At 50.2% G+C, this 15,262-nt stretch overlaps 1 pseudogene; it reads left to right on the forward strand.

The window, feature by feature from the left end:
- The first annotated feature begins 13,230 nt into the window (after nucleotides 1-13,230).
- LOC119351587 lies at nucleotides 13,231-13,891 on the forward strand (annotated as a pseudogene).
- The last annotated feature ends 1,371 nt before the right edge of the window (nucleotides 13,892-15,262 follow it).

The following is a 15,262-nucleotide window of genomic DNA, read 5'->3' on the forward strand; positions in this document are numbered from 1 at the left end:
GGGGGCGCGGGGGCGGCGGGGGTGGAGTCCGGTGAGGGTCGGGGCGGCGGCGTCGTGGGTCGGGGCAGCGCGCGGGTGGATCTAGTGGCGAGGGAGAGAGGGTCGAAGGGGATCTGGCGAGGGAGAGGGAGATAGCTAGGGGAAACTTACTAATGGCGCACCACACCTCAGTGCGCCATTAGAAATCTTTTTTTAGATAGCAATGGCACACCCCGCAGCGGTGCGCCATTAGAAATCTTTTTTTAGATAGCAATGGCGCACCCCGCAGTGGTGCGCCATTAGAAATCTTTTTTTTAGATAACAATGGCGCACCCCGCAGCGGTGCGCCATTAGAAATCTTTTTTTAGATAGCAATGGCGCACCCCGCAGCGATGCGCCATTAGAATTTTTTTATTATAGTTCAAGCACAGGTTATATTGCACCTAACCCAATGCACATCAGAACCCGCCCACTAGCCCGACTAGTCAGCACGCAGCACACACACTAGGAGCTCCTGGGTTCGATTCCGAGGCTCCGCAATATATTTTTTGCATTTTAAATGCTGTTTGATATTTATTTGTGTTTAAATATGTTCAAACTTGTTTAAATCATAATAGTAATATTCTTTTTATAAAAACAGTAATAATTTTTTAAAAAATATATTCAAATTTGTTACTTGAAAATATCATCGTCGGCGGCGGTGGAGCGGGGGAGGGTGTGGGGGGTGCCCGTTGGCGGCGGTGGAGTGGGGCAGGGTGCGGGGGGCCGGGTGCTCGTCGGCGGTGGTGGAGGGGCGATCGAGATCGAGTGTCCTCATGAATTCAAAAAGTGCCCGTGAAATTTAAAAATATTCATGATATCAAAAAGTGCCCATGAAATACAATCAAGAAATGAAGACTACGATTTAAATACAATCGATCTTAGCTAGCTATCTGTTCACAATCTTCTTGCCGTTCTTTTTCGCAAATGGAGTTCTTCTGTGGAATGGACGTCCTTTAGGTAGGGTGGTCCTGCTTCTTATTGTGGTGTGTACTGCTACTTCATCATCGTCGTCATGTTTGATCTTCGGGTCGCCGTACTTGTCGAAGTCTTGCTCATTGGCTACTCCATCCATTCCGATGATCTTCCTTTTGCCTCTCCTCACGACAACACGACTGGGCTTTGACGGGTCGGTAATGAAGAAGCATTGGTCCACTTGGGAAGCCAATACCCATGGCTCATTTTTCGCGGTGATGTTTGCGCCCGCGGTCTTGGATTTGGCTTCGGGTATAACCATGGTGGTGAAATACCGGTCTTCTTTTAGGACGCTCTTGGCCCATCTGACACGGAACATCGGGACCTTCTCTCCAGCATAGCTCAGCTCCCAGATCTCCTCGATCCTTCCGTAGTATCTGTCCTTGTCGTTACCATTGTAGGATTCCATCGTTACCCTGCAGTTCTGATAACCATCGCTCTTCATGTCCTTGTTCTTGGTGTAGAATGTGTAGCCGTTGATATCGTATGCCTCATAGGTCATCAGGTTGTGCTCGGCGCCCTGTGACAAGGCGAATATGAGTTGTTCTTCCGCGGAAGAATCCTCATGTAAAGGGTACGACAGAAGCTTCTGCTTGAACCAACGGGAGAAACATGAGTTGTGCTCTTTGATTATATCTACGTCCGTCCTCTGTTGGCCTCGGTCATTGTACGTCTTCTCAATAAAGGTTTTGTGCTCTACCACCCAAGGATCGACCACGTCTATGTGTTGTAGCGCGACTAGGTTTGCTCTTTCAAAGTCGGCGAGTCGACCCTCGAAGTCCACATGCATTTCGCGGCGACCCTCACGGTGACCCCATCCAGCGAGCCTGCCAAGGTGCCTGTTGACGGGCAGAGCAACGGGGTTCTCGATGCCTAGATAATTCATGCAGTAGGAGATGCACTCTTCGGTCAGAAAGCCCCTGGCTATACTTCCCTCTGGACGTGACATGTTGCGAACGTATCCTTTGATGACACCATTCATCCTTTCGAACGGCATCATGCTGTGCAGGAACGTCGGCCTGAGTTGGATGATATCATCCACGACATGGACCAGCAGATGCACCATAACGTCGAAGAATGCGGGCGGGAAGTACATCTCAAGCTCGCATAGTATCACCATGATCTCTTCCTGTAGCCTTCTGAGTTGCCTCACGCCAATCGACTTCCGAGAGATGACGTTGAAAAAGTTGCATAGGCCAAATAGCGTTTCACGGATGTGCGCGTCCATGATCCCACGGATTGCAACTGGAAGTATCTGCGTCATCAGCACGTGACAGTCGTGAGACTTCATCCCGCTGAACTTCTGCTTCGCTGGGTCTAGGTATCTGCTTATCTTCCCCGCGTAACCGTAAGGAAGTTTTACTCCTACGAGGCAGGTGAAAAACTACTCGATCTCCTCCTGACTTAGAGTGAAGCACGCGGGAGGGTAGTCACTTCCGGTCTTCTTGGCCTTTTTGCCTTTGCGACGAGTTTCTGTGTCCTGCTTCGCCTCATCATCATCATCATCATCATCATCATCATCATCATTAGCGTGAAGCTCCTGCCTGATGCCCATTGATTTCAAGTTTGCCCTTGCTTTCGGCCCATCTTTGGTCCTCTCTGGCATGTTGAGCAGGGTACCAAGCAGACTCTCGCACACGTTCTTCATGATATGCATGGCATCAAGGCTGTGAGGCACACGGTGGATCTTCCAGTACGGCAAGTCCCAGAAAACAGACCTCGTTTTCCATACCTTCAGCAGCGGCTCTGGCGCCTTTCGCTTCTTTCCCGGCTCTGGCGCCTTTTGCTTCTTTCCGGGCAGTGGGAAATCTTTCCAATTTTTCAACAGCTCGTCTATTTCCTTGCCGCTCCTCGTACGCGGGCATTTTCGGGGTTCGGTTTCACCATTGAACAGATCCTTGCATTTCCTCCACGGGTCATCCTCGCGAAGCCACCTTTGATGTCCCATGAACACGGTTTTCGAAGACCCGGGATCTCTATCTAGCTGGCGATACGTTGTGTCATCCATGCACCTTATGCATCCGCGAGATATCCGTAACCGAGATAGTCGTGCACCGTCGTGAGCAGTGCGGCTCTCATAGGGAAATATTCTTTCTCTGCGGCGTCCTACGTATTGGCTGGCGTTTTCCACGGCGTGTCTAGCTCCTCTTTCAGCAGCCCCAGATACAGATTGATGTCGTTCCCTGGTTGTTTCGGCCTTCAATTAGCATACTCATGTGAATGTACTTCCTCTTCATGCACAACCTTGGGGGAAGGTTGTACATCCACACAAACACAGGCCACGTGCTATGTGTGCTTCTCTGGCTGCCAAACGGATTGACTCCATCGGTGCTCGCGCCCAGCACGATGTTCCTTGGATCCTTCCCAAATTCTGGGTATTCGAAGTTCAACGCTTGCCACTGGCTCGCATCCTTAGGGTGACTCAGCATCTTGTCTTTTTTATTTATCTCCGGATCATTTCCGTCATCTTCCCGCTTCTTCTCCTCCCTATCCGCGTGCCAACGCAGGAGCTTTGCTACCTTAGGGTCCGCGAAATACCGCTGCAGACGAGGAGTGATCGGAAAGTACCACACCGATTTTCGAGGAGCTTTCTTCCTCTTCTTGTATCGAGTGATGCCGCACACCGGACATATGGTAGACTCCGCGTGCTCGTCCTGATAAATGATACAATTGTTCATGCACACATGGTATTTCACGTGCGGTAAATCCAGAGGACACACGATTTTCTTCGCCTCCTTGAAACTGGTCGGGCACTTGTTCCCCTTGGGAAGACATTCGTGCAAGAATGACATGTTCTCGTCGAAGCATGCGTCGGTCATTTTGTGTTTTACCTTCATCTCCAGAGCCATGAGCGTTACTTTTAGGCGGGTATCCTCGGGCCTGCATCCTTCAAACAATGGAGTAACCGTGTCTATCTCCAGTTGATCCAGCTTGGCTTTCTCTCGGGCGGCAGCTCCTGCGTTATCCATCTACTTGAGAAGCAGCTCTTGAATATGAGGGTCCTGCACCTAGCCTCCATCGTCGTCTGCTCCTGCATCTTCATCTTCATGATCATGCCCTTCGTCTTGATCTTCCTCATCATCATGTACGACATCTTCTACATGATGACTGTGTATAGCATCACCGTCGTGATCATGTCCTGGAGATTCTTCATCTTCTCGCCCGCCCTCGCCGTGGTGGTACTTGTCTTGTTGCCCTTCCTCATTTCTTGCCCAGCCCCCATGGACGACTTAATAGTCATCTTCATCACCTTGCCACTGATAGCCATCCATGAAACCACGCAAGAGCAGGTGGTCCCGCACCTGCCCGGAATCCGGGTCCGCAATAAGGCTCTTCAGCTTGCATCTTCGACACGGATATCTTATCTCCCTCTCGTTCTTTTGAAGCATCTCGGCCTTTGCGGAGCTCAAAAACCTATTCACGATGCCTTCGGTCATCGTGCGGACCATGGTCGCCTGCGGGCTAGAGCAAAACGATATTTTAGAACCAACAAAAAATTTGGCATGACCTTCCCTAAAAATAGGACCAAAAAGAATGCATAGTGCCAAAATTCTCACCGAAACGGAAATGAATAAACATTCTGGCAAAATATTCGCAACTATCACATTTCAAATACCGGTACCTGCAAACACAAACATATATGCAACACCACAAACATACATAGATCTAGCTAGGCCACAAAAACTGCATGTGCACGTTGTTGGAGCGAGCTAGGGAGAAAAAAAGTAGATCTACATCATGAAGATAGCTTTCCCCTTACTTACCTATCAAAAAAAGGTAATTTCACCACTTAATTTTGATGAATCTATGGTGGAAATGAGGTGAGGAGGAGGAGGCAGCCGAAAGCTTGGAGAAGGAGGTGGAGGGAATGAAGTGGGGAAAGTGAGTGGGTAGGTGTGGGGCTGTCCAAAATATCTTGTTGGGGTCCCAGGTTACTAATGGCGCACCACCTGCACATGCGCCATTAGTAACCCTGATTACTAATGGCGCACCTGCAGGTGGTGCCCCATTAGTAGTTTTGCAGAAAAGTAAATATATGTATACTAATGGCGCACTTTTACAGGGTGCGCCATTAGTAGTTTAAACTAGTAATGGCGCACCGTGAGGCGGTGAGCCATTAGTAGTTTTGCAAAAAAAAGAATAAAAAAATTTCAGTATTGGCGCACTCCATGTCTGGTGCGCCATTACTAGTTAGAACTAGTAATGGCGCACCATACATAGGATGCGCCATTAGTATGTATGTAAATATAATAATAAAAATTATCACTAGTGGCGCACCTGTTTTCTGGTGCGCCATTAGTGTCTTCCACACTAATGGCGCATCGCCAACTAGTGCGCCATTAGTATATAGTAGTGGCACACTACTTCCCTGGTGCGCCATTAGTGTCGATCCTATCTATAGCCCTTTTCCTAGTAGTGTTTGGGTGTATCCACCATGTATATGTCATATGAGGAGGTGGCCTTCTAGTGCCCTATAGGCGCTGGTTCCTGTTTGTCTCCCACATCGTCGTCCATACCGTCGATGTCTTCGGAGTCAAAGTCTAGCATGTCGGTTAAATCATCGACAGTGGCTAGGAAGTGGGTGGTGGGTGGGCATCGAATATCTTCGTCGTCCGCATCCCAATCCTGTTGGCCATAATCCGGCCAGGACTCTCCTGACAAGGAGAGAGACCTTAGTGAATTCAGAATATCGCCGAAGGGTGAGTGCTAAAAGATATCCGCGGTGGTGAATCCCATGATTAGCAACGGTGCGGGGGGCTCGGAGTCCGGAGAGGAGTCTGGCACCTTGGAGTCACGGGCTTCACAGAGGGTAAGGCTGGTGTTCGGCTCGATCGCCGTAGAGATTGCAGCCCCCGAGGCGGTGTCCAGCCACCCGTCCTCGATCGGTGCAGTCGGCTCCAAGCTAAGGGTCGGAGCGGACATGGGTGCGGCCTCCAAGGCACTGTCCGGCGGCAGAGCTAGATCATGCCCTTCGCGACAGTGCGGCGCGCCCGACTGTGGCTCGAATCCTTCGAAGATCAAGTCTCCGCGGATATCAGCCGTGTAATTCAAGTTTCCAAATCTGACCTGATGGCCAGGGGCATAGCTTTCAATCTGCTCCAGATGGCCAAGCGAATTGGCCCGCAGTGCAAAGCCGCCGAATACGAAGATCTGTCTAGGGAGAAAAGTCTCACCCTGGACCGCATCGCTGTTGATGATTGGAGGAGCCATCGGGCCTAAAAGCGACGACACAGAGGAACTCTCAATGAAAGCACCAATGTCGGTGTCAAAACCGGTGGATCTCGGGTAGGGGGTCCCGAACTGTGCATCTAGGCGGATGGTAGCAGGAGACAAGGGACACGATGTTTTTACCCAGGTTCGGGCCCTCCCGATGGAGGTAAAACCCTACTCCTGCTTGATTAATATTGATGATATGGGTAGTACAAGAGTAGACCCACCACGAGATCAGAGAGGCTAAACCCTAGAAGCTAGCCTATGGTATGATTGTTGTTCGTCCTACGGACTAAAACCCTCCAGTTTATATAGACACCGGAGAGGGTTAGGGTTACACAGAGTCGGTTACAACGGAAGGAGATCTACATATCTGCATCGCAAAGCTTGCCTTCCACGCCAAGGAAAATCCCATCCAGACACGGGTCGAAGTCTTCAATCTTGTATCTTCATAGTCCAGGAGTCCGGCCAACGGTTATAGTCCGGCTATCCGGACACCCCCTAATCCAGGACTCCCTCAGTGACCATGGAGAACCATCACTATCTCATCTGGAAGATTAACTCCCACTCGATTCAAGTGATTGTAGTACTCAGACAATCTGAGCACATGCTCAATGATTGAGCTTTTCTCCCTTAGTTTGCAGGCTAAGAAACTTGTCGGAGGTCTTACACCTCTTGACGTGGGCACGAGCCTGAAATCCCAATTTCAGCTCTTGGAACATCTCATATGTTATGCAACGTTTCAAAAATGTCTTCGGTGCCCCAATTCTAAACCGTTTTACATTACGCACTGAACTATCACGTAGTCATCAAAACGTGTATGTCAGATGTTCGCAACATCCACAAACGATGGATTAAGGACATAAGCCTTCTGTGCAGCAATGAGGACAATCCTCAGAATACGGACCCAGTCTGCATAATTGCTACTATCAACTTTCAACTAATTTTTCTCTAGAAACGTATCTTAAACAGTAGAACTAAAGCGTAAGCTACAACATAATTTGCAAAGATCTTTTGACTACATTCATGATAATTAAGTTCATCTGATTATTCAATGAACTCCCACTCAGATAGACATCCCTCTAGTCATCTAAGTGATACATGATCCGAGTCGACTAGGACGTGTCCGATCATCATGTGAGACGGACTAGTCATCATCGGTGAACATATTCATGTTGATCGTATCTTCTATACGCTTATGTCCGACCTTTTGGTCTTCTGTGTTCCGAGGCCATGTCTGTACATGCTAGGCTCGTCAAGTCAACCTAAGTGTATTGCGTGTGTAAATCTAGTTTACTCCCGTTGTATTCGAACGTTAGAATCTATCACACCCGATCATCACATGGTGCTTCGAAACAACGAACCTTCACAATGGTGCACAGTTAGGGGGAACACTTTCTTGAAATTTTAGCGAGGGATCATCTTATTTATGCTACCGTCGTTCTAAGAAAATAAGATGTAAAACATGATAAACATCACATGCAATCAAATAGTGACATGATATGGCTCATATCATTTTGCTCCTTTTGATCTCCATCTTCGGGGCGCCATGATCATCATCGTCACCGGCATGACACCATGATCTCCATCATCGTGTCTTCATGAAGTTGTCTCGTCAACTATTACTTCTACTACTACGACTAACGGTTCGCAATAAAGTAAAGTAATTACATGACGTTTATGTTGACACGTAGGTCATAAATAAATTAAGACAACTCCTATGGCTCCTACCGGTTGTCATACTCATCGACATGCAAGTCGTGATTCCTATTACAAGAACATGATCAGTCTCATACATCACATTCTTTTGGCCACATCACATCACATAGCATACCCTGCAAAAACAAGTTAGACGTCCTCTAATTGTTGTTGCATGTTTTTATGTGGCTGTTATGGGTTTCTAGCAAGAACGTTTCTTACCTACGCAAAAGCCACAACGTGATATGCCAATTACTATTTACCCTTCACAAGGACCCTTTTCATCGAATCCGATCCGAATAAAGTGGGAGAGACAGACACCCGCTAGCCACCTTATGCAACTAGTGCATGTCAGTCGGTGGAACCTGTCTCACTTAAGTGTATGTGTAAGGTCGGTCCGAGCCGCTTCATACCACTATGCCGCCGAATCAAGATAAGACTAGTAACGGAAAGTAAATTGACAATATCGATGCCCACAACAAACTTGTGTTCTACTCGTGCATGGAAACTACGCATAGACCTAGCTCATGATGCCACTGTTGGGGATCGTAGCAGAAATTTAAAATTTTCTACGCATCACCAAGATCAATCTATGGAGTAATCTAGCAACGAGGGGAAGGGGAGTGCATGTACATACCCTTGTAGATCGCTAAGCGGAAGCGTTGCAAGAACGCGGATGAAGGAGTCATACTCGTAGCGATTTAGATCGCAGTTGGTTCCGATCTAAGCGCCGAACCACGGCGCCTCCGCGTTCAACACATATGCAGCCCGGTGACGTCTCCCATGCCTTGATCCAGCAAGGTGAGAAGGAGAGGTTGGGGAAGACTCCGTCCAACAGCAGCACGACGGCGTGGTGGTGGTGGAGGAGCGCAGAACTCCAGCAGGGCTTCGCCAAGCACTACGAGAGACGAGGAGGGAGGGAGGTAGGGCTGCGCCAAGAGGGAGATCAAATCATGTGTTGGGCAGCCCCCATACCTCAAGCATATATAGGGGGAGGGGAGGGGCTGCGCCTCCACCTAGGGTTCCCTCCCTAGGGGTGGCGGCAGCCCCCAGATCCCATTTGGGAGGCGGCCAAGGGGGGAGAGAGGGGGCGCACCTAGGGTGGGCCTTAGGGCCCATCTGCGCCTAGGGTTTTCCCCCTCTCCTCTTAAGGGTGCATTGGGCCTTGGTGGGGGGCGGACCAGCCCACCTAGGGCTGATCCCCTCCCACACTTGGCCCACGCAGCCTTCTGGGGTTGGTGGCCCCACCTGGAGGACCCCCGGACCCTCCCGGTGGTCCCGGTACGTTACCGATAGTACCTAAAACTTTTCTAGTGAACAAAACGGGACTTCCCATATATAAATCTTTACCTCCGGACCATTCCGGAACTCCTCGTGGCGTCCGGGATCTCATCCGGGACTCCGAACAACATTCGGTAACCGCGTACATACTTTCCTTATAGCCCTAGCGTCATCGAACCTTAAGTGTGTAGACCCTACGGGTTCGGGAACCATGTAGACATGACCGAGACAACTCTCCGGCCAATAACCAACAGCGGGATCTGGATACCCATGTTGGCTCCCACATGTTCCACGATGATCTCATCGGATGAACCACGATGTCAAGGATTCAATCAATCCCGTATACAATTCCCTTTGTCTACCGGTATAGTACTTGCCAGAGATTCGATCATCGGTATCCCGATACCTTGTTCAATCTCGTTACCGGCAAGTCTCTTTACTCGTTCCGTAACACATCATCCCGTGATCAACTCCTTGATCACATTGTGCACATTATGATGATGCCCTACCGAGTGGGCCCATAGATACCTCTCTGTCACACGGAGTGACAAATCCCAGTCTTGATTCGTGCCAACCCAACAGACACTTTCGGAGATACCCGTAGTGCACCTTTATAGCCAACCAGTTACGTTGTGACGTTTGGTACACACAAAGCATTCCTACGGTATCCGGGAGTTGCACAATCTCATGGTCTAAGTAAATGATACTTGACATTTAGAAAATCTTTAGCATACAAACTACATGATCTTGTGCTAGGCTTAGGATTGGGTCTTGTCCATCACATCGTTCTCCTAATGATGTGATCCTGTTATCAATGACATCCAATGTCCATGGTCAGGAAACCGTAACCATCTATTGATCAACGAGCTAGTCAACTAGAGGCTTACTAGGGACATGGTGTTGTCTATGTATCCACACATGTATCTGAGTTTCCCATCAATACAATTCTAGCATGGATAATAAATGTTTATCATGAACAAGGAAATATAATAATAACTAATTTATTATTGCCTCTAGGGCATATTTCCAACAGTACGTACACGTTCGCGACCAGAATGACAACACCACGTACGCTTCGGCCAGGTGGGTCCCGACTGTCAGGCACTTCCTTGCGTGCGAAGATGTAGCTGGTGGGTCCCAGCAGTCAGGGGCAAACGTTTTTTTCGTGAAATACGGTGGCCCGTCCGGTGGGTCCCCGCTGTCAGGTGGAGGAATAATTATTTTGCACGTAATAAGGAGGCACTTCCTTGTAGCGGCCGTGGACCCAGCTATCAGCCTCTCCACGTACAGTCCACGTCCGATGGAAGCCGTTCCTTGACCATGTTTTCCACGCCGCGCCGAGAGCACCAGGGCGGTGGACGACGGCGAGGCCTAGGAAGGGGACGACGCGGAGCTGGGGAAGACGCGACAGTGGATGCCCACGCGTAGAGGAGTACGAGGGTTCACTGGTTCGCTGCAGTGTGAGGTTGTCATCGCCACAGAATAACAGGGGGTGTGGGTGAGTAGAGGGATGGCCTGGCCAGCGGTGGGAGTAGTACGAGGCACGACCGACGCTGGTTTGGGCGGCTGGAGAAAGAAGACCAGAGGTTGAAGAAGCAATATGGCCGTTGGATGGATATCATACGGTCACTGGAGCTAGAATCGTGCATATTGACTAAGTTGACAAAGCCCTCCATCCCCGTCAACTTAGTAGGCCCACAAGTCAGCCTCCCACCAAGGTGGGTCCCAGCTAGCAGGGGGTATTCATTTTTTTGTGCTTAATAAGGAGGCACTTTCGGTGGGTCCGAGCTGACAGCAGGGGGAACATTTTTTTCGCGAAATACGGTGGCCCATTGGGTGGGTCCCAGCTGTCAGGGGCAAATGTTTTTTCGCGATATACTGGTGGGCGTCCGGTGGGTCCCTGCTGTCAGGTGGAGGAATAATTATTTTCTGCGTAATAAGGAGGCACTTCCTTGCGGCTGCCGTGGACCAAGCTGTCAGCCTCTCCATGTACAGTATTCTTCCGATGGAATTCGGTCGTTGACCACATTGACCACGCCGCGCCGACAGCACCACGGCGGTGGACGACGGCGAGGCCTAGGAAGGGGATGACGCGGAGCCGGGGAAGACGCGGCAGTGGATGCCCATGCGGAGAGGAGTACGAGGGTTCACTGGTTCGGCTGCGCTGCCGTCGCCGCAAAATAACAGGTGGTGTGGGTGAGTGGGTGGAGGGATGTCCTGGCCAGCAGTGGGAGTACTATGGGGCGGTGAGCCCTCTGCGGCAGCATAGTTGGCCACGGGAGGCAGGAGCAGGCGGCGCGACCGGCACTGCTTTGGGCAGCTGGAGCAAGAAGACCAGAGGTTGAAGAAGCACTACGGCCGTTGGATGGACATCGTACGGTCAGTCGAGCTAGAATCATGCATATTGAGTAAGTTGACAAAGCCCTTCGTCCCCGTCAACTTAGTAGGCCCACTATACTGGGTCCCAACTAGCAGGGGGAGTATTCATTTTTTTGTGCGTAATAAGGAGGCACTTCCTTGCGTGCGAAGATATAGCTAGTGGGTCCGAGCTGTCAGCGGCGGTAACGTTTTTTTCGCGAAATATAGAGGCCCTTTCGGTGGGTCCCAGATGTCAGGTGGAGGAATCATTATTTTGCGCGTAATAAGGAGGTATTTCCTTGCATGCGGCCGTGGACCCAGCTGTCAGCCTCTCCACGTACAGTCCACTTCAGATGCATGTCGGTCGTTGACCACGCTGACCACGCCACGCCGAGAGCACCAGGGCGGTGGACGACGGCGAGGCCTAGGAAGGGAACGACACAGAGGCAGGGAAGACTCGACCATTGTTTTTGTTTCCCACACGGAGGGGAGTACGACTGTACGAGGGTTTACTGGTTCGTCTGCCGTCGCCGGAGAATAACAGCGGGTGTGGGTGAGTAGAGGGATGGCTAGGCCAGCGATGGGAGTACGGTGGGGCGGTGAGGCCTGCGCGGCAGCACAGCCGGCTGATAATCCCCAAGTGCAAGGAATCATCGTAGCACTTTCCAAAGGTGGAAGTGATAAGTATGGAGTGTCGAACCCACAAGGAGCTAAAGGTAAGATCAATATTCTCTCAAGCCCTATCTGCCACTTTATACGACTCTACGTACACCGAACGTTTGCTTCCAACTAGCAACGGGAAATTAAACTATGTTGTGGGTATGAAGAGGATAACTTTGTATGGTATCGGAGAGCTAAAACATAAAAGTAGGTGTTGTTATCATAAAGTTAGAATATATTACTAAATAATATAAATAGCGAGTGTGGAATAATGGTGGATCGGTGTGCAGAATTGTCATAGGCAATTGTTAACAAGACCGATAGTCATCATTGCAATTTCATATGAGGGAGAGGCATAAGCTAACATACTTTCTCTACTTGGATCATATGCACTTATGATTGGAACTCTAGCAAACATCCGCAACTACTAAAGATCATTAAGGTAAAACCCAACCATCTTACCTACTAATAAACCAGCTGGCGCTTCTGCTCGTACGTCGTCGGCGTTTTTGCAAAAAAGCCCCTAGCTTTTTCTAAAATCAACCCGCAATCCTATTGTTCAAGTTAACCCGAACCGGTACGGGCAAAACAGAAAAAAAAGAACAACTGAACGACCCACGACCTTGCCTCCCATCCATCCGCAGCGCGCCACCACCGCCGGGCCCCGTCCATCTGCTGCCCCGCCCTTCCGCGGCGCGCCGCCCCCACCGGCCCTCGCCGCCGCGCCCAAATTCCCTCCAGAGGAGAAGGGAAAGGAACGAATTTCTTCCGAAGAGAAGGGAAAGGAACGAATTTCCTCCGTAATGAAGACGGAGCAAAGGAAAGGAAAACGGAATGAGAAGAAATTCCAAGTGGGAAAGGAGCGAAGAAAATGGAACGGAACGAACCCAACCCATTGATTTCCCTAAGATAGAGCGGTCGTGGTCGCCGTGGCGCTCGTGAGATAGCAATTTCGCAGCAGAGGAAGAGAGGGGGCATCGGCCAGGCGTTGCGGTCGGGGACGAGGACGAGTCCAGCAGCTACAAGGAGATGATCATGTCACTCCTGGCCAGCACGGGGCTATTCAACATCAGTGACTTCGTGCTGGCGCGGTCGTGGCTGGGCCAAGATGCGCCAGGTGCACCGCCAATTCGACGGGCTCATGACGAAGCTGCTAGTGGAGCACGCGGCAATGGCCGAGGAACGCGCCCGGGAGGAGGGCCGGCTGGACTTCGTGGACAGGCTCCGATTGGTAGCCTGGAGCAGGCCGCGGCGAGGCGGTCAACGCGAGCCGCGAGCAGAGGATGAAGCCAGGATGAGCGGCGCGGGATCAGCAGAACCTCTGGGGGCATGCCGTAGCCCGTAGGTCGCGGAGGCTGTGCGTGGGGCCGTCCGAATCGGATCGGAGGCGGGGCTGCTGGCCGGATACAGAGCGGGCCGACGACTGGGGCGTGACGGCCAGATCAGACCGACAGCAGAGGAGCTTCCATGGCGCCATCCATGGCGTCTCTGGGTTCCTCGCCAATAAGGGGTGCTGCCCTGGCTCTGGCCAGCCACCACGGCCATGCGCACTCCAGGAGAGTGGAGTGCATCGACGGCGCAACATGTGTAGAAGAGGAGGAGCAGCAGCATTGGGTGATAGTGTGGCTCAAGAAGAGGAGGACCAGCGTTGGGTGAGAAAGAGGAGTGGCGATGTGGAATTGTGGATAAGAGAGACATGTGGATGGATGAGAAGGAAGAGTGGCGCTGGGCGGTCGGTGCATTTCTTTAATGAAATGAAAGGAAATTGGTTTTGTACCGGCTAGAAGCTACTGGATGCATGCGTGCTAGCATCAATTACAAAAATTTTATTTTCCAAAAGAGCACCGATTATTACTCACTTTTGTTGTTTGTTGTTACATTATATATACGCCCTTCTTTTAAAATAATTGTCCTAATTTTAAAAGTGAGTATAATAATTAAAAGTGAGTGAAATATTAGAAAGAAATATTTTTTAATGGACAAGATATTTGAAGCTCACCCGTGCTTGCTGTCCATGAAGATGTTCCTCAAATCTGGATGTCATGGGTGAGATAGGGAGGAGAGACGGAGAGATGACCAATAGAGAGAGTGTGGCAGCGGTGCATCTTGCTCGCATCCTTTTTCGTCCAGCATCGCAACTGGGAGGGCCGGGCCGGGTTTCTGGCCGGGCCTGCCAAAGTTCGAGCCCGGCCCGGCCCGGCCGTCGGGCCTAAAAATCAGGCCCGAGCCCAGCCCATCTCACTAAAAGCCCGTCGGGCCTCGGGCCGCGGGCCGGGCTTCTTCCTTAAATGGCAATTTTGATGGGCCCGGACCCGGCCCGGCCTGGCTGTCGGGCTCAAAATCTAGGCCCGAGCCCGGCCCGTGGTCAAGGTCGGGTCGGGCCGGGCTGCCCATGGCCAGGGCTAGGGATGAGCACTACCCTCCATTGTACCATCTATCTCGCGGTTACCCTAATCCCGATACCCATCGAGGCCCGATGATAATGTCCAGGGAAGTGCTCATGTTGGCGTTGAGGATGTGCTCCTACTGCTAGCGGCAACGTGTCAACAAAGAGCAGCAAGCATTGTAAATACTTTACTTTCAGCCATCACTTTTTTGAAGTGGGAAAGCATAAATATGAATTAATGTTAATAGGGATTGTGAGGTATAGGAATTAATTTATGATCTATTTGACAGTGTTACAAGTATACGAATGATGCACAATTACTTTCGCATCGAAGGGGTAGCCGATGATCTACCGGATAACGTTTAGATTTTTGCAATTATTTTTACACAGGGTTGTTAAATAACAACTTATTACACATAATTCAACTTCTTTATAAAGAGTTGAAGAAGTAGGTTTTATTTGTAGACAAAAAGATCACAAGCTTTTGGACTACAATAAGATCTTCATAAAGTGGATCCTTATGACTCTTACAACCAATTTAACTGGAAAATCTCATTATTCAATCGTGACTGGTAAACTCTCGAATACCACATGGACACTTAGATTTATTTTATACCCGTTGCAACGCACGGGCATTTTTGCTAGTAGCATTAAAGCATCAAGTCCTCTTTATTC

Source organism: Triticum dicoccoides, chromosome 1A (genome assembly GCF_002162155.2).
Source record: "Triticum dicoccoides isolate Atlit2015 ecotype Zavitan chromosome 1A, WEW_v2.0, whole genome shotgun sequence".
In the NCBI taxonomy this organism is placed as follows: Eukaryota; Viridiplantae; Streptophyta; class Magnoliopsida; order Poales; family Poaceae; genus Triticum; species Triticum dicoccoides.